The sequence below is a fragment of the Pipistrellus hanaki genome (assembly GCF_964339955.1).
Source record: "Pipistrellus hanaki genome assembly, chromosome: 3".
Lineage (NCBI taxonomy): Eukaryota > Metazoa > Chordata > Mammalia > Chiroptera > Vespertilionidae > Pipistrellus > Pipistrellus hanaki.
In genome coordinates this window covers 106,785,604-106,808,428 of record NC_140505.1, presented here as the reverse complement: position 1 = coordinate 106,808,428, position 22,825 = coordinate 106,785,604, and the positions used below count along the sequence as shown (strand labels likewise).

Here is a 22,825-nt window from a genome sequence, read left to right as displayed (position 1 = left end):
TCTCTCTCTCTTTCTCTCTTCTCTCCTTCCTCTCTCTCTAAAAATCAGTAGAGCCAAAACAGATTTGGCTCAATGGATAGAGCGTTGGCTTGGGGACTGAAAGGTCCCGGGTTCGATTCCGGTCAAGGACATGTACCTTGGTTGTGGGCATATCCCCAGTAGGGGGTGTGCAAGAGGCAGCTGATCGATGACTCTCATCGATGTTTCTAACTCTCCATCTCTCTCCCTTCCTCTCTGTACAAAATCAATAAAATATATATATAAAAATCAGTAGATATATCCTCAGGTGAGAATTTTTAAAAACTACTCAAAATGAAGCAAGGAAAAAAGACTGAAATTAAAAATTTTTTAAAATTTTTTAATTGATTTGAGAGGAAGGGAGAGAGAGAGAGCTAGAATCATCAATGATGAAAGAAAATCGTTGATTGGCTGCCTCCTGCAAGCCCCCTACTGGGGATCAAGCTCACAACCCAAGCATATGTCCTGGCCAGGAACCAAAGCATGACCTCCTGGTTCATAAGTCAACACTCAACCACTGAGCCACACCAGCCGGGATAGACTGAAAATAATTAACCAAGCATCAGTAACCTATAGTACAATAGCAAACAGTCAATATACTTATAGAGTTCTAAAAAGAGAGGTGAAAGAAAGGAGAACAGAAAAATACTTGAAGAAATAATAGCTGAGCAAATTTTCAAATTTGCTAAAACAATGCAAAAACAGATAAAACAAGGTAGGATAGGAGGGGCACTTCAACCAAGGTAAACACACCAAGGACACTGAGAAGCAAGAACCTTCATGGTGAGCAGAGGGAGGAGGGGCCATGGGTGACCTGGCATTACAGAAACAACAGGGACACAGCGGCTCACAGTGGGAAGCAATGAGATTGGAGGGGCAGGTGCCAGATCACAACAGACTGTCTGCATGCCTCACTCAGTCACTTGGACCTCATCTTGTAGGCCAGGCGGACCATCTTGTCCTGGAAGGGCAACTGGTTTTTTGAACTACAAAGTCAGACTTTATAGTTCTCCTAAGTAGGAGAGTTCAGAGAACAGAAGGCAGGTTTGAGGCCTGGCTGTGACATCTGTGCCCTCAGCCTGCTCCCGTTTGGAACAAACACCAGAGACAACAAAAGCATCCTACCCACCTGAAAAGTTTTGCCTCCCTAGGACTCCTAGAATCAGAGAACTCTTAAGTCAGAAAGGCCCTCAGACTCCTGGCTTTATAGATCAGAAAAGGTAAGGTCCAGAGAAGTGACAACTGATCCATGACCACTTAGGAGTCCTGACTCCCAGTTCCAGCCCCTACTGCCCCACCAGCCATGGACGGCTCTGGATGATACAGTGAACCTGTGAATGTCTACACAGGCTTGCTGCCACATGTCCACCCTAGCTCCTTCCAGGCACTGGCAGGCTCCTGGCCTCACTTAGCTCCTAAACATCCACTGGGTAGGTGCTAGGTGTCTCCCTCATGTGCACTGAGCAAAAGTAACTCTGGCCTGACTCCAAGGAAGGAAGAAATAAAACTCTCTGAGAATTGGAGGCCAGAGCTGTTCTGAGCCTTCCTAAGGCTGAGGGACAGAGAAGCAAAAGAGACAGAGAGCCTGGCCCACAAACCCAGCCAGTGGGAGCTAGCAGCCGACCCCCAAGGAGGCAGGGATGAACTAACTGGTGGGGAAGAGACATTCCTATGGCCACTAAGTCCAACTCCCTTAACAGATTGGCCCTGAGCCATGCACTGTGCTTGTCACCCCTCTTCTCCCAGGGGAAGAGGAAATTGCCTTGAACTGTCCTTCTCCCCCTCCCCAAGGCCCACACAACCTCAGCTCTGGGTTGGGCAGCACCTCTTTACAGGGGTTAAGAATAAGCAAATTCTTGGGCTATTCCTGGAGCCTTGATTTTTATCATCCTTCCATTCTGGTCAATTCTGAGAGGCCAGTGGCCTGGAATGCCAGAGAGATCTGAGCCGAGTCCACCAAACCTAAAATAACCCTACACATGCCTCTCTCAAGCCCTCATGGATTTGGCCATTTTGTGTGTATGTTTTCCTATAAATGGCCTATTTTGTTCACACACACAAGGTGCTAGAAACTCAAAGGCACCCCTGGGTGAGCTAAGAAAGATGGGAGCAGGGTGCTGGGGGAGGGGGCACACCGAATCCAGGGTTGGGAACAGAAAGTCTGGCTCCAGGCTCCTCTGCTCAACTGCCTGGAGATCCTGGGATAACCAGCCTCCGTTCCCTCAGTTATGAAACTCACAAGCAGTGGTCCCCTCCTCCCCATAACTTCCCTCCACCTCCGGGGAAAAGGCTGCGGAAGCCCCCCTCCCAGAGCTGCAGACTCTAACAAGGGGCTCCTGCCTTCGGAGGAGTCCAGCTTCCTTCAGAGACATAAGCCCCTGCGATTATGGAGATGGATGGTTTTAAATCATGCAAGTGCGCTAAGTGTCCTGGGGAAATGGCTAGACTAGGGACATGTTTCTTTTTATATCACAAATGCACTATTCACTCATTCAAAAAACATTGGAATGCCCACCAGATGCTAGGCAATGAGGAAACAGGCAAAGCATCAGTGGAGGGGGAAACCAAGACCTTTGCTCTTCAGAAGGAACAGAGAGACAGAGATTGAGGTGAGCCATGAGAAATGCCCTGCCTATGAGAGCTTCCCACGGGGGCTGCACACATCCTGAGCGTATAGGTCAGATGTCCGGCAGTGGGAAGGTGGCATGTGAGGAGGGTGAGGCGGCTGCAGGGTCTCAGAAACACCAGGGCCACAGACCAGTTCCCTATACCGCTGGGTTCAAGAAGTGGCCACTCCTAGGTGTCTGTTCATGACATGAAGCAAGAATATGTTCAAAGTGCTTGATTTAAAGCCACCACCACCACAAAACAGCGACACCTGAACTTGTGAAATGACCAAGAGTCATTTGGATACGCTGTGAGGAAGGTGGAGAATAAAACTGAGGTAACATCATTTTGATGCCAAATTAGGTATAAAATAGGGCAGTAAGACTTCAGTGGTCATCTCCTTTGAGTCTGACAGAGAAAGCTCTGGTGGCATCTATTAGCAATCTCATCCCTTCCTATGTTCAGAATGGGCTCCCAAGGCTGTGGATGCTGCAGGACCAAACCCTGGGGGAACAGAACCAGATAAAACAACAAGACAGCTGATAGCCTGGAAAGGTTTGGGGACTCGCCTATCCCACATTTTTAGCTGAAGCTCTCTCATCACAGAGCACCTGGCCCAAAAGATGCCTCAGACCCTTAAGGAATCACAGTGCTCGGTAATTACTTGTTGATGAACTAATATGGTGACCCCGGAGCATGCTGAAGTGGGAGTCCGTCCTCACAGCAGTAGAGACCCAGAAATGGAGGGTGGAGGCTGGAAGAGAAACCTGGCACCATACTGGGGCCTCTTGGGTCTCACTTATGGGGAATTTACCTATTATATACTTCAAACTGGCCAACTTAGAGCAGACTGAGGGCCTCCATCCAGTTTTTCCAATTCCTTAGCCAAAAGCATTGCTGAGGTTTCTTGTCTTGCTTGCGATGCCAGATTTCTTAAAGGTTTGCAGACATCAACACTAAGCACTGGTGCACACTAAGCCCGTAAGCCGATCAGATATCATTAACCCTGAAACGGTAGCACAATGCCGGCCCCAAGTGTGGTGCAGCCACTTGCCCCTCCCCACCCACAGTCCTCACCAAGCCGTCTCACGGAGCTGGGCCAGTTCCCACACAGCACAGTCCAGAAGGAAGAGAGTGACCAAGAAGCTGAGCTGTGCAGCGTGCTCTGCACTGCTGCCCAAACAATGAACCCAGCCACAAAACAGTTCTTTCCCAAGAGATGCCGAGAGAGAGAAGAAAATAAAACACCGAGGGGTTTTCAAATGTGAAAGTCCACACAGTCTTTGTTCTTACTTGATGAATGCACAAGCCACCAGGCAGGTAGCAGGCGAGAGAACACTGTTGTCCTAGGAAAGTGTATTTCATCAAGTCTGGCCTGAGATCTGCAGGGAGAGGTAAGTTTGATGGATGATTAGTGCTGCTGCAGCATCCTCTCAATGAGGACTGAGGATTCCTTAGCAGCCAGGAGTTGGCTCTTCCCTGTCTCCTTCTGCCTCACCCCCACTGGTGAATTCACAGGAGAGAAGAACTACCAACGCAGGTGATAAGAAAACTATAAAATGAATACATTGCGGGAAATCAAAGTATTAAGTCCACTGCGAGTTTCCTGAGAAGGAAAAGTGAAGCCTGTGAATCATACAGGCCTGGGTGGTCTCACTTCACATCAGAGTTACAAGAGGATGGGGAGGAAGCCTGGGGCAGATAGGTGCCGTATTTGCTGGGTGAATGAATGAGTGAATTCCCAGCAGAGGCCTGGATCTGCAGTGGTCAGCTGGCTTCCTTAACGACCTGTCACTCACTGACTCATATTCTTCAGAGAGGCCAGGACAGTTAGCAGGGGTATCGAGCAGCCAGGCTCCTGGCAGCTCCAGGGGGCAGGATGGCTCCAGCTCCACTTCTACAGCTCTGGCAACCCTAGCAGGAGAAGCTGTCTACCACAACGCCCAAATCCTAGATCACCCCAAGCCCTAGCAGCACAAGTCCCACAGACACACAGGATCCACCTCAAACACCATTCCAACCCACACAAAGATTGTCTTGCTCCTGCCATTCTCCCTAGTTGATCCATTTGAGGCAAAGAGTGGTCTGAGAAGGGAAGGTGTCTGTACTATCGTCCAAAGATCTGTGGGGTTTATTCCCAGATATTCTAATTCTCCTCTTTTTGGGTATATGGAGGACTACACATCCATTCCCGCCCACTCCTGAACATGCATACATGCCTTCTGTGTGACCTTGCCAGTCCTCCCATCAAGAGAGGAGACTTGCCCTGGATGGTGTTTCTAAGTGGTTAGAGCCTGCGCACCAAGGATCTCGGGTTTCATTCTTGGTCAAGGGCACATACCTGGGTGACAGGTTCCAACTCCAGCCCATCGGGATACGTGAAGGAAACAACCAATCAATGTGTCTCTCTTACATCAATGTTTCTCTCTCTCCCCACACACCCCCCTTCCACTTTCTCTAAAAGTCAATTTAAAAAATATTCTTGGGTGATTATTAACAACAACAACAAAAAAAAAAAAAGATGGGGGGAAAAGAGAGTGGAGTCTTTCCCCCAACCCTGGACTTCCAGCTGGTGCTCTAACCAGCAGTAGATGGATAATTCACGGTAAGACATCAGAGCCTAGATACCAAGAGGTCTTGGAAACTCCATTTTCACCTAAAAGGCTGGTGTCCTTGAGAATGAGAAATCATGTGAAGGGAGGTCTAGCTGAGAGCAGTGCCAACCACCAGACATGTGAGAGACTCCCGTAGACCACCCAGGCCCTGCAGAGCCCAGGCCAAAGGGCTAGCCCACATTACTGTGAGCCAAATAAAATGGTTGTTGTATTAACCTACTAAATTGTGAAGTGATTTATTGTGCAGCCATAGATAATTTATATAAAACTCATCCAGCAAGTCTATGTAGCTATTCAGAAGAATGAGGTCATATGATATGCACTGATGTGGAAAAGTGGCTTAAGAAGTTGCCAGACAGTAAGTACAATACAATTCTACTTATAGAAATTGATAAAAGAATAGTTGGAGAGCTGGATGTTAGTCTATCACAAAACTACCTGAAAAAAATATAAACCAAGTATTAACAGTGATTACCTCTGAAGGGTAGGATTATAGATTTTACTTTTCTATAATTTATGTAATGTTTGAATATTATAATGAGTTTGAACTATTTTTTACAAAAACCAAGGTACTCTTAAAAAATCATCGTCAGCCGAAACCGGTTTGGCTCAGCGGTAGAGCGTCTGTCTGCAGACTGAAAGGTCCCAGGTTCGATTCCGGTCAAGGGCATGTACATTGGTTGCGGGCACATCCCCGGTAGGGGGTGTGCAAGAGGCAGCTGGTCGATGTTTCTCTCTGATCGACTTTCTAGCTCTCTATCTCTCTCCCTTCCTCTCTGTAAGAAAAATCAATAAAATAAAAAAATTTAAAAAATCATCTTCAATTCTGCTTCAAGCTAATTTTTCCTAAAAGAATCCTTTTCAGCCTTCATTCCCCTGTCCAGAAAGCAACACTAGCTCCCCACGGCTAGCCTCCTAAAATCTGAATCTCCTCTGAATGGCATTCAAGGTGCCCCTTCCCTGGGTCATCTCCATCCAACTATCCAGGCCACACCCAACCCTACCCAGATGACATCCTCACTGCACTCACTCAGCAAGCCCCTATCTTTGCCTATCTAAATTCACCTGTCCCTCGAGGCCCAGCTCCCACGGGCTCTTCCCGGGTCCCCAGAGAAAGTTCCACTCAGGCCTCTCCTTGATTGGATGATGTCCTGAATTATTCTCCCTGCACTGCAGGTACTTGACTGTCCCTCAAAGGAGACTCACAGACTGGCCAACTGGCCACCACTATCTCCAGCTTCTCGTCTAACAGTGCGAGAGGAGCAGAGTCCAGACAGGTTCCAACCCTCTGTGCTGCCCACAGCCAGGATGGTGGATGGTAACCTGGGCTGGCACTTCCTTCCTACCCTGCCCATTTCCAGCAGCAGCCAAGTGGAAGCCCATTTGCAGGCTGCTAATATAGTGACTCATGCCTTCAGGGATGTTCTCAGAGCCTCCCTCCCCACACTCCAGGTCCCACGTGCTGCATACGATCCAGACTCTGGCTTCAAACCTAATTGCCTTCCTGGGGGACCCAACAGCTCTTCCTCACTCGGGTCTCTGCAATCTGCATGTCCAGTTTTTAAACAAAGCTGTTTAGAATCTCTTAGGAATAAGACAAGTGGAAAATTGCAAGCGTTGACCTCTACCTTTCTCTAAAACAAAACACGTCATTCTACATGTTCACACACCCCTAAACATACATCCCCATTCAAACCCAGCCAATCACCCTGCCCCTCTGAGCCCTTCCATAGGATTTGGCCCAAGTGGGGGCTGGGGACTTGCTGAGACAGTGTCTGCTCCCTCTGTCCCTCACACCACCACCCCTACGGCTTATTGGAAAGTCAGGCGCCTAAGCCTCAGTCTCCACACTATGGCAGGTGGCCAAGTGAGAGGACTTAGAAGGGGCTACCAGATACTGTGTTTGAGTTTTATAATCCCTCTAAGGAGGGGGCATTCATGTCACAGATATGTCATAATCTATTGGAAGTGCTCAGGTGGACCTCTCAGCTCAGTTCCAGAAGAGTGCAGGAGAACCCTCCCATGCAAACCCATGTAGGCATACCAAGCCATGCTCACTCCAGGGCAGGTATACACATCCTCTCTCTCTTTCTCTATCTCAAGTATATATATATATTCTCTCTCTCTCTCTCTCTCTCTCTCTCTCTCTCTCTCTCTCTCTCTCTCTCTCTCTCTCCTCCTCCTCCTCCTCCTCCTCCTCCTCCTCCTCCTCCTCCTCCTCCTCCTCCTCCTCCTCCTCCTCCTTCTTCTTCTTCTTCTTCTTCTTCTTCTTCTTCTTCTTCTTTTCTCTCTCTCTCTCTCTCTCTCTCTCTCTCTCTCCTCTCTCTCTCTCTCTCTCTCTCTCTCTCTCTCTCTCTCTCTCTCTCTCTCTCTCTCTCTCTCTCTCTCTCTCTCTCTCGTACATGGCCACACGCTGTTCCAACTTTGCTCTGAGCATCCCCCAAGATCACTTTCCTCACCTGGCCAGGGTCCTCACAAGCCCTTTCACCCCAGGCCTTCTCCCAGACACTGAAACTGACATACATACTTCCCTCACTGGGAGGGGGGAGGAGGGTGAGCACAGGTATATAGACAGCCAGGACCCTGACTGCAGGGTTCTAGAAGGCTATCCTATGCAGCTGGATGTTGTTCAGGTTTTACAATAATATCTTCAGTTTAATTTTCCTTTTTAACCTGAGCAAGAGAAATTTTTCAAATTTTCCCAAAGGTGCTGTGGGGATTAGCAGCGGCCCTAAGGTGCTAAGGCCAAGGCTCGGAACTCACCAAGATCCTGAACCAGAGGCCATGAGGCCCCTCAGCCTTCCTGCAGTGACAGCCATGCCTCTCTAATTAATGCAGGGTTCCCAGGGGATCCACCGAGCTGCCTGACTCTTCAGACTCCTGGACTGTTCTCCATCCCCATCCTTTCCTCTTCCCATCAAAAGGTCAGATACTTTTAATAAATGCTGACCATTGAGCATAGAATTGGTCATGAGTCTCTCAGAAAGTAAGCGAGTATTCAAAGTTCAATTAATATCCAGCTACTGTAAGGGGAGAGGGTGTAGGAAGACAGAGGAGAGGAAGGGGTGGGGTAAACTCAAAAGCACAGATAATAATAAACAATGGATAATCAAAAAGTAATCCGCATTTAGCTCCTGAACATAGACTGGAGCACACACTGGGGCACTGGAAGCCAGGGGAAGTGCTCCTTCTGGCTCCACCAACTTCTCAAGTGCCCCAGTCCAGTTCAGCTAAGTTTTTGGTTGTGTTTATGGTTTGAGAGGAGGGAAAGGGTTTGGAAGCTGGACTTCACATAGACACTCTTGTTTCATTATGCTGTGGTTATCATTGAAGTTGAAATTATTAACTCGCTGTGCTGGACTCCAGCAATGGAGCCTTCTACCTCCTAAATGCATCAAGCGGGGGCATGAGGCAGTTAAAACGAAAGTAGCAGCAGAGCCATGAGCATAGGGTAGAAGTCAGGCAGTAAGGCCCTAACACTAATCAGACAGGTGACCATCTCTGTAAACAACTTTCACCCCCATCCAGCTTCTATCAAAAATCAGAGCCTTGGGTTTACTCATTAACTTTCCTCTTTCCTCTCCCATCTGCTTCTAGGCCAGGGCCAGAGAGCACACAGTAAGAGGAAGAAGTATCTGGGAAGCCCCAGGATTAGACTCGAAGAATTGTGCCTTCATCCCACCTGAGAAACCACCTCCATCAGAGCTGGAAGGAACCTTAGCAATCAATAAGACCCCTCCTTCTGTGGGTAGAAGACAACCTAAAGAAAACAAGTAACTTGCCAAAGGTCACGGAGCCTGTTAGAGGCAGAAGCAGGAGCCAGGATTAAAACCTCCCGCCCGGGAGCTGGTCATCATTCCAGAGGTTCAACAGCATGACAGCCCTCTGAGGCCAAAGCCATAGGAGAGGATACACTTCCTCTCCAGAAAGTCCTCCACTCCCTCATTGTAACTTCAACACAGATGCACAGAAGGACGGTCATCTGGCTAAGATGACTGATGATGAGAAACCAAGATGGCGGCAAACCTAAACTGCTGCTTCGCACAACAATTTCAAAACTACAACTAAAAGACAAAACGGACATCATTCAGAACCACAGGAAGGCTGGCTGAGTGAAAATCCTACAACTAGAAGGAAAGAGAAAGGCACACTGAGACTCAGAGGAACTGCAGAAGGCAGAAGTACCAAGGCAAGCACATGGAGAGGGAAGGCAACTGAGTACAAGGCTGGCTTTCTCAAGCGGGAGGGAGACAAAAGCTTCTGACTGCACTGAACTCCAGTTCCGGGTGAGACTCTAGGGACCCAGACTCATTCAAGGAGAATATGGACTGTCTGGCAGCGGGCAGAATTCGAGGGCAACTTTCTCTCAGAGGTGCTTGCAGCGATTACCATTACCACCAGACACTGAGACACAGGGGCCTATTAGGGCAGGGCTGACGGGATACCAATGCTGTCCGCTCCACCTTGAAACTCCGCCCCATCCAAGCTGAGCACAGAGGCTTTTGCAAGTCTTGTCTCATAAGGGTGTCTCCAGCACAGACGTTCTCCCAGCATAGGCACAGCTGATCCTCACAGCCAATTGGCCTGAAGGTCAATTCCTCCCAATGATACCAACAATAATCAAGGCTTAACAACAACAATACTGTGCACACAGCCCACAAAGGGTATCCACCTCAGGTAACTGGGGAGGCTAAACCACTGGGCCCTAAAGGACACCTAGCACACAAAGCCACTCTTTCAACTCAGGGAAGCAGCCAAAATGCAGAGACAAAGAAATAGATTACAAATGAAAGAAATACAGGAAAGCAAACGACTGGATATAGAGTTCAAAACCACAATTATAAGGTTTTTCAAGAATTTTCTAGAAAAGGTCGATAAATTTAGTGAAACCCTCGAGGATATGAAAAAGGACGACTAGAAATTAAGCATACACTGACTGAAATAAAAAATATTATTCAGAGATCTAACAGCAGACTAGAGGATTGCAAGAATCAGGTGAAAGAGTTGAAATACAAAGAAGCAAAAAACACTCAAGTGGGAAAGCAAAAAGAAAAAAAGAATCCAAAAATATGAAGATAGTGTAAGGAGCCTCTGTGACAGCTTCAAGCGTACCAACATCAGAATTATGGGGGTGCCAGAAGAAGAGAGAAAGCAAAATACTGAAAACCTATTTGAAGAAATAATGTCAGAAAACTTCCCCCACCTTGTGAAAGCAATAAACTTACAAGTCCAGGAAGCACAGAGAACCCCAAACAAAAGGAATCCAAAGAGGACCACACCAAGACACATCATAATTAAAATGCTAAGAGCAAAAGACAAAGAGAGAATCTTACAAGCAGCAAGAGAAAAACAGTTAGTTACCTACAAGGGAGCACCCATAAGACTGTCAGCTGATTTCTCAATAGAAACTATGCAGGCCAGACAGGAGTGGCAAGAAATATTCAAAGTGATGAATAGCAAGAACCTACAACCAAGATTACTCTAATCAGCAATGCTATAATTCAGAATTGAAAGGCAGATAAAGAGCTTCACAGATAAGAAAAAGCTAAAGGAGTTCATCACCACCAAGCCAGTATTATATGAAATGCCAAAAGGTATTCTTTAAGAAGAGTAAGAAGAAGAAAAAAAATAAAGATAAAAATTATGAACAACAAATACATATCTATTAACAAGTGAATCTAAAAATCAAGTGAATAAAAAAAAAATCTGATGAACAGAATAATCTGGTGAATATAATAGAATCGGGGGCATAGAAAGGGAGTAGACTGATAATTCTCGGGGGGAAAGGGGTTCAGGGTGTGTGGGAAGAGACTGGACAAAAATTGTACACCTATGGATGAGGACAGTGGGGCAGGGGCGGTATGGGCAGAGGGTGGGGTGGAAACTGGATGGAGGGGAGCTATAGGGGGAAAAAGAGGAACAATTATAATAATCTGAACAATAAAGATTTATTACATTTTTAAAAATAAATAAATAAAATAAAATAGACAAAATGTTTTTAAAAAGAGAGAAAATAAATTCTATTTTAAAAGAAAAAAAAAAAAAATAAGATGACTGGTGATGTCAGACCATGCAGGCCTCCTGGGAAGCTCCCAACCAAGTCCTCCCCCTAGGACCAGGCTCTGCAGAATCTGTGTCATGGGACAGGATATGCTGAGGAGCCAGGATGTGCTGAGCAGCAAGGCCTCTCATCACTTGGCCTCCGTCCTTCCCTCCCACCACCTGATTTTCACCAGGCTGATTTCCCTCAGCCCAGGCCCATGTGCCCATCTGCCCTGCATAGTCCACTCACAGGTGGTGCCCCAAACCGAAGAGCAGTGAGAATGAAAGTGGATACCCATCCAGGTCCCAAGGAGTGGGGAGACTTAAAACAGTAATTTCCATATTCCTGCTGCAGCAGCTCCAGGCAAGCCCTGCCCAGGACCTTATGAGAACAGCATAGGTCTGCGGTAGGACAGGCAGTGTATCAGCCAGACTGCCTGGGTTTGAACCCTGTAAGTCTCTGACCAACTCTCTCCTTAGCTGCTGCCTTTATAAAATGGGGAGAAATGACAGCTACCTCCCTAGACTCCTATGAAAATTAAATGAGATTTAAATTAAGATTAATACACTTTAAATAAATTAGTTGTGGACATATGTAAAGAGTCTGAAACTGTGTCCCATGAGGATAGTGACAAATATAAATATTGGCAACCCAAGTACAATGTGCAAAACATGGCAGGACAATAAGGTTGGTGGCCACTTCTGGAACACCAAATAATTTCTACTGGAACTTAGAGAAGGGACTTTTTTGGCAGCCAGCACCATCCTTCCCGCAACCACCACCCCCACGGCCACACTGCTAGATTCTTAGAAGATAGGAGATTTACACATCACCAAGCAGGAGGAAGCCACAGAATAAAACACACAGAAAGTAAAACATGGAAAGGCCAGGGTCTGTAAGCAGCAACCCTAGGGAACCTGAATCAGCAGCATCCACACAGGCTGCCTAAGGTAGCTCCAGAGGGGCTGGATGAACAAGTACTGGGAACAAAGCAAGACCCCCAGAGTCCATAGAAGCAGAGAGGAGGACCTTGATGAGGGTCCTGGCAGAGGGTGCCACTTGGAGGGCCAGGGGCATTCCTGTAGCAGCCAGAGCAGGGGAATAAGAGTTAGGTAGCATTGGCCAGGTTCCCACAGATGCTTTTCTGAATGGCTGGTGGGAGGTCCTCCACCCTAGCTCCCAAGCCTGCTGGGAGGAGACAGGAAGCAGGAAGTTACAGGTCTCTTCTGCTTCCCTGGGCTTCCTCCTTACAATCAGGGTGGTTCTCCAAGAAAGAAATTAAGAATATTGCTAGCTGCCAATCAGAAACAGTAGGGAGGAGGGTCTCTCTCCTGGCCCCCCAAAACCCACTTTAAGGAGCTTATCAGTTCCAAGTCAAGTGCTAGGAAAGAGAGACAGTCTAAAAAATATCAGTATCCTATGTTATCCTCCTCCCCAACCCACAGTTAAAGAGCAAAAGAAACTTTGACTTCAGTTTATAGCACAAAGACTTTCTAAGGCTCCACCACAATGGACCCAGACCAACACTGACCTGTTTTCTTTGAATTTCCTACAAACACCTTGGCTGCTGACAGACAAGATCCCAGGATACCCCTGCAGGAAAACAAAAATGAGGTCATCACTTCTCTGTGAAGCCACTCTAGGGTGAATGTTGTCCCGCAGTGGCCACTCTTTGGGGCAGCAGTCTCCCAGCAAGAACCCATCCATTCAATAGGGGGAGAACGCCAGAATGGCACACTGGTTCCAGCTGCTGTGCCCATTCCACTGAGCTGCTGGTGGGGGCCTAAAGCATTATTAGCAGAACCTGGAAAGACCGCTGTGATCAATTAGTGATGTCTGGTAAAGGCAGTTATGTAAGAGTACCTATGTCATCTCTGAGGTAGACCCCGGGGCATCCAAAGATTTAATGTTTGTAATTTTGATCACTCACAAGCAACCCAAAGTTTCAAGATATGTAAAAGTGTGTAACTTTACTGAGACACGAGTTAGATTCACATACCCTAGGTAGCTGACGTAAAGAACAGGCCACTTTGTTTTCATCTCTAACACATCCAAAGTACTCTTGTGGAGCAATAAAAAATTGGTGGAAAATGGCCATCAAATGAGAGATGAAATTGTAGCAGACGTTTAAAGGGTAGTTAATTTGGGATGTAAAGATATACACAGGAAACTCTTGGCTCTGTGGAAACATGACTCTGGAGAAATCCAGGCCCATGTGAAAATATTCCTGTGGATGCAAATTTGGGATTCTAGAAGGTACAAGATTATTTTGGGGGGAAGGGGGATAGCAAAATGGATTCATATTTTTATTGAAAAATAATTGGCATATAAATTATATTAGTTTCAGATATACAAATAATTATTTGATATTTGTACATATTAAAAAATGACGACCACATAAGTTTAGTCAACATCCATCAACATACATACATAGTTACAATTTGTTTTTGTTTTGTTTTTCAATTTGTTTTTCTTGTGATAAAAACTTTTAAGATCTATTCACTTACCAACTTTCAAATATACAGTACAATATTATTAACTACTAGATGCCCGGTGCACAAAATTCATGCATGGGTAGGGTCCGTAGGCCTGGCCAGTGATCAGGGCTGATCTATGGAGCAATCAGCGGGGCAATCAGGAGGGGGGCCCCAATACTGGCACCCACCTTAGCTGGCCTGGCACCCCTGCTCACTGACCCCACCTGAGTGGGCCGGCCCCACCCCCTAATCGCCCTGCCTCCACCACTGCGGGTCCCTGCCACATCCCCTGCCGCCCACACGCTGGCTGGCCCCATCCCCCTAACCCCCCATCCCCCGCTGCCACCACAACCGCAAGTCACCTCCCTCTGCAGGGCAACTGGCGTGGGGGGCGGGGGAGGGGGGGCAGGCTCCCCTGCTGCCACACGCCTTGGCTGGCCTGGGGGCTGCAGGCTGAGGAGGCAGCTCCTGCATTGAGCCCCTGGTGGTCAGTGTGCATCATAGTGACTGGTTGACTTGCATATTAGGCTTTTATTATATAGGAGAGGATAGTCACCCTGCATACATTACATTCCCATGACAAGACTGATTTCTTGAAATGTCAGGGCTCCACACTGTGCCTACTCTGTCTCTCAGCAGTGGGTATTGGGCCAAGGAGAACATAGAGGTGATTAGAATCTAAGCCTGAAGGAGCTTACAATCTAATTAGAGAAACTATGATACTCAGTAGAATAGCAAGTGGCACTGAATCTTCCCAATGATACTCAGAATGCATTTCAATCCCCCTTTCATCCTTTCCTCACCACCCCAGCCAACCAATTCACAAATTGTCTCTATCCATCTTCCAAAATGTCTCAGGTTCAGTCCTTTCCCTCCATTCCTCACAGCTGCCCAGCCACTCTCCCCACCATGATTTCCTCTCTCAACAGACCCCAGACTCACCCACCGGAGGCCTCGCCCTGCTTCTGTAACCCCAATTCAAAACCCTGCCAAGTTCCCACGGCCTCCCAAGAAGTGCACATGGTGGGCACTCACCTTCTCTTGAATGAATGGACAGATGAAATTCTTTGGCTGGACATTTGAAGCTGCCTACTATATAGTCATTGTCTCCCTATCTAGCCCTTTATTCTCTGCTTCCCTCCCCATAACCCACTCACTGGCCAACCTATGCTATTTACACACTGCAACACTTACTTAGTGTCTTTCCTCAGGTTGGTTCCTCCTCCCTCCTGTTGAAATGCAAGCAAACCACACTTCAAAGTTCATGACAGATTCCACCTGCTACATGAAGCATTCATCCAGAATCAGGGTGACCTATCCTGTTGTTTGAACCCACATAACATTCTCCTCTCACAGGCCACTCACCTTATAGCTTGATTTGTCACTGTTGAACCCCTTTCTTAACCCTTTACTACACTATAAGCCCCATGAAAACAAGAACGGTTACCTTTTTAATTTTTGCATCACCAGAACTTAGCAGACTCTTGTACTTTGATACATACATACTAAGTATTCATCAAATTCACTAAAGAATCACCCCATCTACACTAATAAAAGAGAAAGATACAAACTGACTGTACCTTCGAGATACCCACCAGCCAATCAGGAGTGAGTATGCAAATTAACCCAACAAAGATGGCTGGTTAACTTGCATATGCAGGCACCGACCAACCAGGGGCGGGGCGGGACGCTTGCGTTGTTACCATGTCACCATCCCTGCATCTCTGTGCCTCTGGGCAGCATGGGAAGTTGGAAAGGCAGCTCCGGGCAGAGCTAAGGCAGAAAGATGGCTCCAGCCAGAGTAAAGGTGGTGCCAGCAGCCAGGGGAAGGAAGGCCCATTCTTACACGAATCTTTGTGCCTCTAGTGTAATATATATTAAAGCCAGGAGAGATGAAGACAAAAAATGTCATAGGAGTTCCAAAGAAACTTTTAGGATAGGTGAGCCAGGGAAGGTTCCATGAGAGAGCTCAGACATGAGTCGGGTCTTGAAAGAGGGAAAGGAGGGCTGGGAAAGAGCATTCCAGGAAGATGGGACAGTATGAACTAAAAGACAAAGGAATGAGCAAAGCATGCTGGGGAGATCCATCTGGCTAGAACTGAGGGTTCCTAGAAGGAGACCAGTGGGAGATAAGGCTACACAGGCAGGCCTGGAATGGATAGAAAGGATGTTGAGTGCCAGGCTACGGCACTTGGATTAGACCCATTCCCTCAGTCACTGGGGATGACAACCACAGAAGGCCTGGGCCTTAATAGTAGAAAAAAGGAAGTCTTGTTCCAAGCATATTAGTCTAGTCTCCTCAGCTAGAGTATAAATAGCAGCTACCATCTTCTGCACACCTGCTACGTAGGCGGCTCAAAGCTTCCTGCTTCACATACATTACCTCATTGCTCCTCCAAAGGCCTGAGAGACCACTATTGTTATCCTTACTTTGCAAGCAGGAAACTAAAGCTAGAAAGGTGAAGGCACTTGCCCAAGGCCTCACCAACTCACTCATTCACTTAACAATACTCCAGTGCTGGAGCTACTCAGGGATAAAGACCAGAACACCGGCCAGCTACCCCTGGACCAGGGGCTTCCCACTTAAGCTGAGCTGCTTCTGCCTAATTCCTCAAAGGCAACATTTATTAACATAATAGGAGCTGAATAAAGCACAGTAAGTAGAATGGAGATTGCCAAGGGCTGGGGAAGGGAGAAATGAAAATTTACTGTTTAATGGATATACGGTTTCAATTATGCAGATGAGAAAGTTTGAAGATCTGATGCACAATGAATATACTTAATGCAATTGAACTGGACATTTTTAAATGTTTAAGATGATAAATTTTTTGTTTTTTACAATTAATTTTTTTTCCACTTATTGTCTAATGGGCTGCCAATATGATCTTATACTGCTAATTATTTGGTGCCAGAAGAATCTCTAGAAAGATTTTACCCCAATTACCCTCCTAAACAGAAATTTGGAAAGAGGAGGTAATATGCCCAGAACTGCACATATAGGTGGTATTGAGGCTAAGATCCTCCAGCTCAGTAGAGAAAAATGGCAGATGGCAGCACAGCACAATAGGAAAGCACAAGGCATGATAGGTCAGAGGCCACAGGTTCAAGTTCTGTTTCTTCCAATTAATAAGTTCTGTGACCTCAGAGAAGTAATTTATTCTCTCTGAGCCTCACTTTCCCAACCTATAAGAAGGCAATTAAAAATAACATATAATTTAAAAGATTATATGTGACTCAAATAAAATTATATACACCTAATGTGCAGAGAAAGCACTTGGTCAACTATATATTATTTTATAAACACTAGTTATTGTTATTAATATTAAATATCAGTTCCTAGATTTAAAGAAGATTAATATCTGATAAATTCAAATAAAAAATAATCCCACTTTATTGTAGCCCACTCTGTGGTTCAGAGCCTTGCACACAGCAGGTCTTCCATGAATGAGTGCACAATAGAATTACCCTTCAAGTTTTATCCACCCCTATCCATTCCCTTCCTCACCCCTGACCCACCGCCCAGCTGCAACAGCCATGCCAGAACTAGGCAGAGGGTAGGAAGCTGGTGTAAATGTCTGCCTCCCTGGCTGCATTCCTTAGCTAAATATAAGTGATTTGTACAGTCCATTGTTTGAAATTATCCATAATACCTCTTCCCCCTTCCATTACTTATGATGACAAGCTGACTGTACATCTTTATAGAAGAACTACATACAAAACATTCCCTATTACTATTTTTAGTAGAGAGAGGAAAGCTGGCTGGTACACGGGGATCAGAGCCTGAGTCCTCGGTTTTCTCCACTAGTCCAGGAAAGCTTCCTGGAGGAGGAAATACCTGAGTCAGAGAAGAGGACAGTTGCAAGTCAGAAGGGCACCCTCACATAACGAGTTTGGTTCTCTGAACCAAAGGGAGGTGAGTAGCTGCCTTCTTGTTTCCGTCTTGGGGATGGGGAAAGGTCCACACAGCCCAGGGGATCCCATACTACCCAATGCTTCAAATTTCCCGGGGCTCTGCAGGCATCCAGGGAAGAGGTAGAGAACAATATATTTTGCAAAGAAAGGCGAACCAAGAGTTCAGTTTTGAGATACACAAGTACAAATACTGCCCTCATAACAAGCCAGTTTCTTCTTTGGACTTTTTTTTTATTTAACCACAAGAAAGTTTTCTTAAAGTCCCAAAGCTGAGGCACAGATGGACTACATCTTGTACCTTGAGGTGTGCCAAAGCTCTGTCACTCTGAGTGCCGATTAGCCAGCAGTGACCCAAGGAATGGGGCGGGGAGGGAGCAGGGGGAGGGCCTGCAGGCGGTATCCCAGTCCCGATCGAACCCCTAGCCCGCCCTGGGGGCGCTGTATGGACAACCCCCCAAGCCACTGGGGTCTACTGGGCCACACAGTCAGAAACCCATGACAGCTCCCAGGCTCTCCCTTTCTGCTGCACCCTTCAGACCTCCCATCCCTTCGCCAGGGACCCCTCGGTTCACCCTCCCTCGCTCCACTCCCAAAAGGTCCTCCGAGCCTCTCGGTGCAGATCCCTCCCTCTTCGCCCCAATCCCGCCCCCCCCCCCCCCACACACACACACACACCTTCCTCTTCCTGGGCCCCATCCCTCCCTCATTCCGCCCCACAGCCGCCCTCCTTACACCCCCTTCTCGGGGCGCCCCTGAGGCGCTCCCCTCTCTGAAACCTGGTGAAGGGCTCGCCTCGCTCACCCAAAGCCGCCCCGGATCCCGCAAGCTCTCCCGGCCTGCTCCCGAGCCCGCCCGCCCGGGGCCGCACTCACCGAGCTCCCAGGAATGCGGGACCCCGGCTCCCTCGAGCTCCCTCGCCGCCGCCGCCACAGCCACCGCCAGCGGAAACGGGGGGCGGGGTCTTCCCGGGAATGGCGAGGCTGCGGGGCGGGGCCGGCCGCGGGGCGGGGGCGGGGCCAGGCTTAGGGGGCGGGGCGAGGCCAAGGGCCCAGGCTGAGCGTGAGGGGCGGGGTGACAGGGCTGCCAGAAGGAGCTGGAGCCGGCGCTGGGGCTCCCGGCAGAGGTTTCGAGAGGATCAGGGGATCTACAACACCTCCTGTCTGGTTCACCTGCGTCAGAGCAGGCGGGAGCCCGAGGAGGGAAGCCAGGGTCGTGCTGGGCACGGGTTTCCCGAACCTGTCGGGGCGGCCTGTGGGTCTCGGGAACCCCCGCACCACCTCCTGGATCCTGGATCCTGGATTGGCTGCTCCTCGGAGGCGCTAGTATGAGGCCTTCCCCTCGCCCTCACAGCCCGACCTGCAGCCGAGAGCCGACTTTGGGGAGGAGAGGTCGGGGCCTGTGTGCGCGCTCCTGGGATCGGCCCCATTCACCACCCTAGGGCCTCACTGGCCGGGATCTCAGCTTTCCCCTCTGGCCAGGCTCTCTGATCTCACCACCCCCACATCCACACCTAAGAAATCTTTCCCTGGTATTTGGGACGGACTATTTGAGATGTACTATTTGAGATGTTGACGTCGTGGGTGTGTATTAGATACTGCCAGAAGGAGCCGCTGTCTTGTCTCCCCAGGAGCCAAAGGCCTCCAAGTGTTGGTAAAGGGCATGGTATGCCCGGAAGAACTGAACTGAAGCAGGAAAAACTCAAGTTAGACATCTCTGGTGGAGTGCTTCTTATAGGCATTTCCAGGCCTGGATTCTTGAAGCAGAAGACCCAGACTCTTCTCTGAAGTGACAACTGGCAGCCGTCATCATCATTACTGTCATCAAACGTATTCTGTGCTTCCCATGTGCACGATCATGTTCTAAATATGATTTGAGACAGTTTAGATCTGCTTATAATCTCCTAATTAGACTGGCAGTTTCCATTCATCTCCTCAGCCCCCGCTCCCTCATACACACAATCTTGTTTGCGTCTTTTAGATTTAAATCAATAATCCATATCCTGACTCCATTCCCCTCCAAAACCTTATTCGATGCCCCACCCATAAATTCTTCCAAGGCTAACCCCTATTAGCCCCAATCCAGTCAACTTCCAGAAGAAATTGTTACCCAGAGAGGGAAAGGGGCTTGCTAAGGATGTCTGCTGGTGACTGCTCCTTCTGTAAAGGCCGGAGGCAGCCCGGTGTGGTAGAAACCACAGGGCTTTGGAGCCATGCAGATCTGGAATCCTGGCTCTGCCTTTTGTGCACTGTACCTTTCTAGTTTCTTCACCCTAATAATACCAACGCCACAGGGTTGATAGGATGGCCAAGATGATGGAGGCAAAAGCACAAAGTTTGATTTTGTTAGCTTTCTCCTGCCCTTTAAAAAAGATAAGTGCCAGGAGCCAATTCCAGCATGTCATAATTACAAAACTTTTATCAAAAGATTGATGAAACTTGGGTGCTCAGCAAGGGCTGATTCACATATGTAATTACCTGTTGGAGTAGCTAGAGGGTCCTCCTGCCCTTAAAAAAAAAAAAAAAAAAAAAAAAGATAAGCAAATTTGATAACCAAGGATTATGAGCCTTAGGAATGAAAGAAACCTTAGAAAATAACCCTTCAAGCAATAACCCAGGAAGTGGCCAAACTGCTCACCCTCCTTCAACACATCCAGAGAAGGGACGACTCAGTGCCTCCAAAGAGGTTTATAGCTCAGGAAAAAGCCATGGAGGAAAGCCACAGACGGTACGTAATTATTCAACATAAGGAGGCTTGCATCTGTGAGGCAGACACATACTACTAGGTCCACAGAGGACAATACTCAAATAAATACCTGACAAGGAGGCAAGATTTTAGGACAGGAACTCCCAAAAGCATTTTGTCACTGTTCACTGCACCAGGCTTCTGAGGAATGACAGTGAGTTTGTGGCCTGGAGATTCTGGAAGTGCTGAGGAAAAGGTCGGGTGACTACATCCAGGTTGTTGGGAATATCCCATTTACTACCCTGGCATAGTTATGAATAGTCCTCCATTCACTCTCAAAATATCTTAATCTGGACAATAAATTATAGGTCACATTAACTATGAACAAAGGCAGTACTCCAAACAGCTCCTACCAGCCCTGCATATCAGCAATTCTGCTGGAATTGCTGCATCCCCAGAGATCTCAAAAGATAGTATGTCAGTTTATTCCCCTTGAAATCACCAAATCCAATCAAAAATGATAAACAAGCAAAATTAAGTTTTCAGCCAGCCACCCCAAGTCAAGGGACAGACAGTGCTTGCTGAATTGTGACACCTAGTGGGGAGAATTCTCACTGTTGGAGGCTTTTTCCCATACTGCATTTAGCCAGTTTTCTTTTTCACTTGTAGCTTGTAAAGCACAGAACAGCAGTTAACATTTTCCAAATGCTTATGTGCCAGGCATAGGTCCAAGTACTTTAGATGTTCTAATTCATTTGACCCTCACAACAGCTCCATGAGGTAGCTCCTATCATCAGCCCTCCATTTTAAACCATGAGGAAATTGGGGCGGGGGGGGGGGGGGGGGGGGACCACGTTAGGTAAGCCCTATCGGCCTGGCTCACTAGTAGAGCATACACCTATGAACCAGGAGGTCACTGTTTGATTCCCAGTCCAGGCACATGCCTGGGCTGTGGACTCAATCCTCAGTGACAGGTGTGCAGGAGGCAGCCGATCAATGATTCTCTCTCATCAATGATGTTTCTCTCTCTCTCCCTCTCCCTTCCTCTCTGAAATCAATGAGGGGGGGAAAGTTAAAAATAAGCTAGGTATTTTCCTCCAGGTCATTTAGCCAATAAATGACTGCTGGGTTTAACCCCAGTTTGTCCGGTTGCAGGTCCTGGCACTTACCTGCTACTCAATCCAGCTTCTATTAGTTGCATGTGCAAAGTTACTTCAGAGGTGTCTTCATATCTTTGATCAACTCTCCCACATGAGATGACAAAAGGGGGAGTGAGAACAGAGTGTACTAGGACAGCGGTCACCAACCTTTTGGACCTCATGGACCACCAGTGGCCCGCGGGCCATCGGTTGGTGACAGCTGTACTAGAAGGTCAACATCCACATCTATTAGTAATGAGTGGTCAAATCTACCCAGGATTAAAATCAGGACATTAAATCAAACAATGAGAAGACATACAGTGTCAGTTAAGTGCACAGTAGAGTTTCTAGTTTAAAGGAGAATGAAAAATGAAATCGTTCCTTGCCCTGGCCAGTGTGGCTCAGTTGATTGGGCATTGTCCTGTTCTCTGAAAGGTTGCTGGTTTGATTCCCCATCAGGGCACATGCCCCAGTTATAGGCTCGATCCCTAGTAGGGGGCATACAGGAGGCAGTAGATCCATGTTTCTCTCTCCCTCTCCCTTCTACTCTCTCTAAAAATCACTTAGAAGAAAAAGAATGAAGCAGTTCCTTCCCCCTTCAATAATATTTATTTGTGCAAACTGAACAGTGGTTGCTGGTCACTGAAGCCTATCAGCTGCACCAAGAGGACCCAAACCAAAACCTTCCCCCGTTGTCAGGGTGAGGCAGGCGGAAGTGGCCAAGACTGTTCTGCTTCTTTTCCAGGCTCCCACTTCTAAAGAACACAGACCATCCCAAGGGCCCCCTCCCCTCCTTTCTTCAACTTCTTTCTCTTCCAAAGCTCAAAGTGGTGAGTGTTGCAGGATTGAGGGAACCATTAGGCTTTGCAGACCAGATGGTTTCTGTCACAACTACTCAACTCTGCCATTATAGCACAAAAGCAGCCATAGGCAATGTGTAAATGAATGAGCACAACTGTGTTCCAATAAAACTTTATTTACAAAAACATGGATCAGTCCTGGCCGGTGTGGCTCAGTTAGTTGGAGAATCATCCCATACATCAAAAAGTTTCAGGTTCGTCCAGCTGGCATGGCTCAGTGATTGAGCATCAACCTATGAACCAGGAAGTCACAGTTCAATTCCCAGTCAGGGCACATGTTCAGGTTGTGGACTCCATCCCCAATAGGGGACATGCAGGAGACAGCCGATCAATGATTCTCTCTCATCATTGGTGCTTCTATCTCTCTCACCCCTCTCCCTTCCTCTCTGAAATCAATAAAAATATACTTTAAATTTTTTGTTAAGGTTTTGGATTCAATTCCTGATTGCACATGCCCAGATTGTGAGTTTGA

The 22,825-nt window shown here is 47.5% G+C and overlaps 1 protein-coding gene across 3 annotated transcripts in view; it reads right to left on the bottom strand.

The window, feature by feature from the left end:
* The window catches only part of TSPAN9 (tetraspanin 9), a 200,879-nt gene extending 182,215 nt beyond the window's left edge, over positions 1-18,664 (bottom strand). For 2 of the 3 annotated variants that reach the window (XM_084878451.1, XM_084878449.1), the window contains exons 1-2: positions 18,545-18,656; positions 12,815-12,876 (exon numbers count right to left, since the gene is read on the bottom strand). The gene's annotated coding sequence lies outside the window, so the exon portion shown is untranslated. Of the gene's footprint in view, positions 1-12,814; positions 12,877-18,544 lie in introns of all 3 variants that reach the window. The other variant, XM_084878450.1, reaches the window with a different exon arrangement.
* Between the last annotated feature and the right edge of the window lie 4,161 nt (positions 18,665-22,825).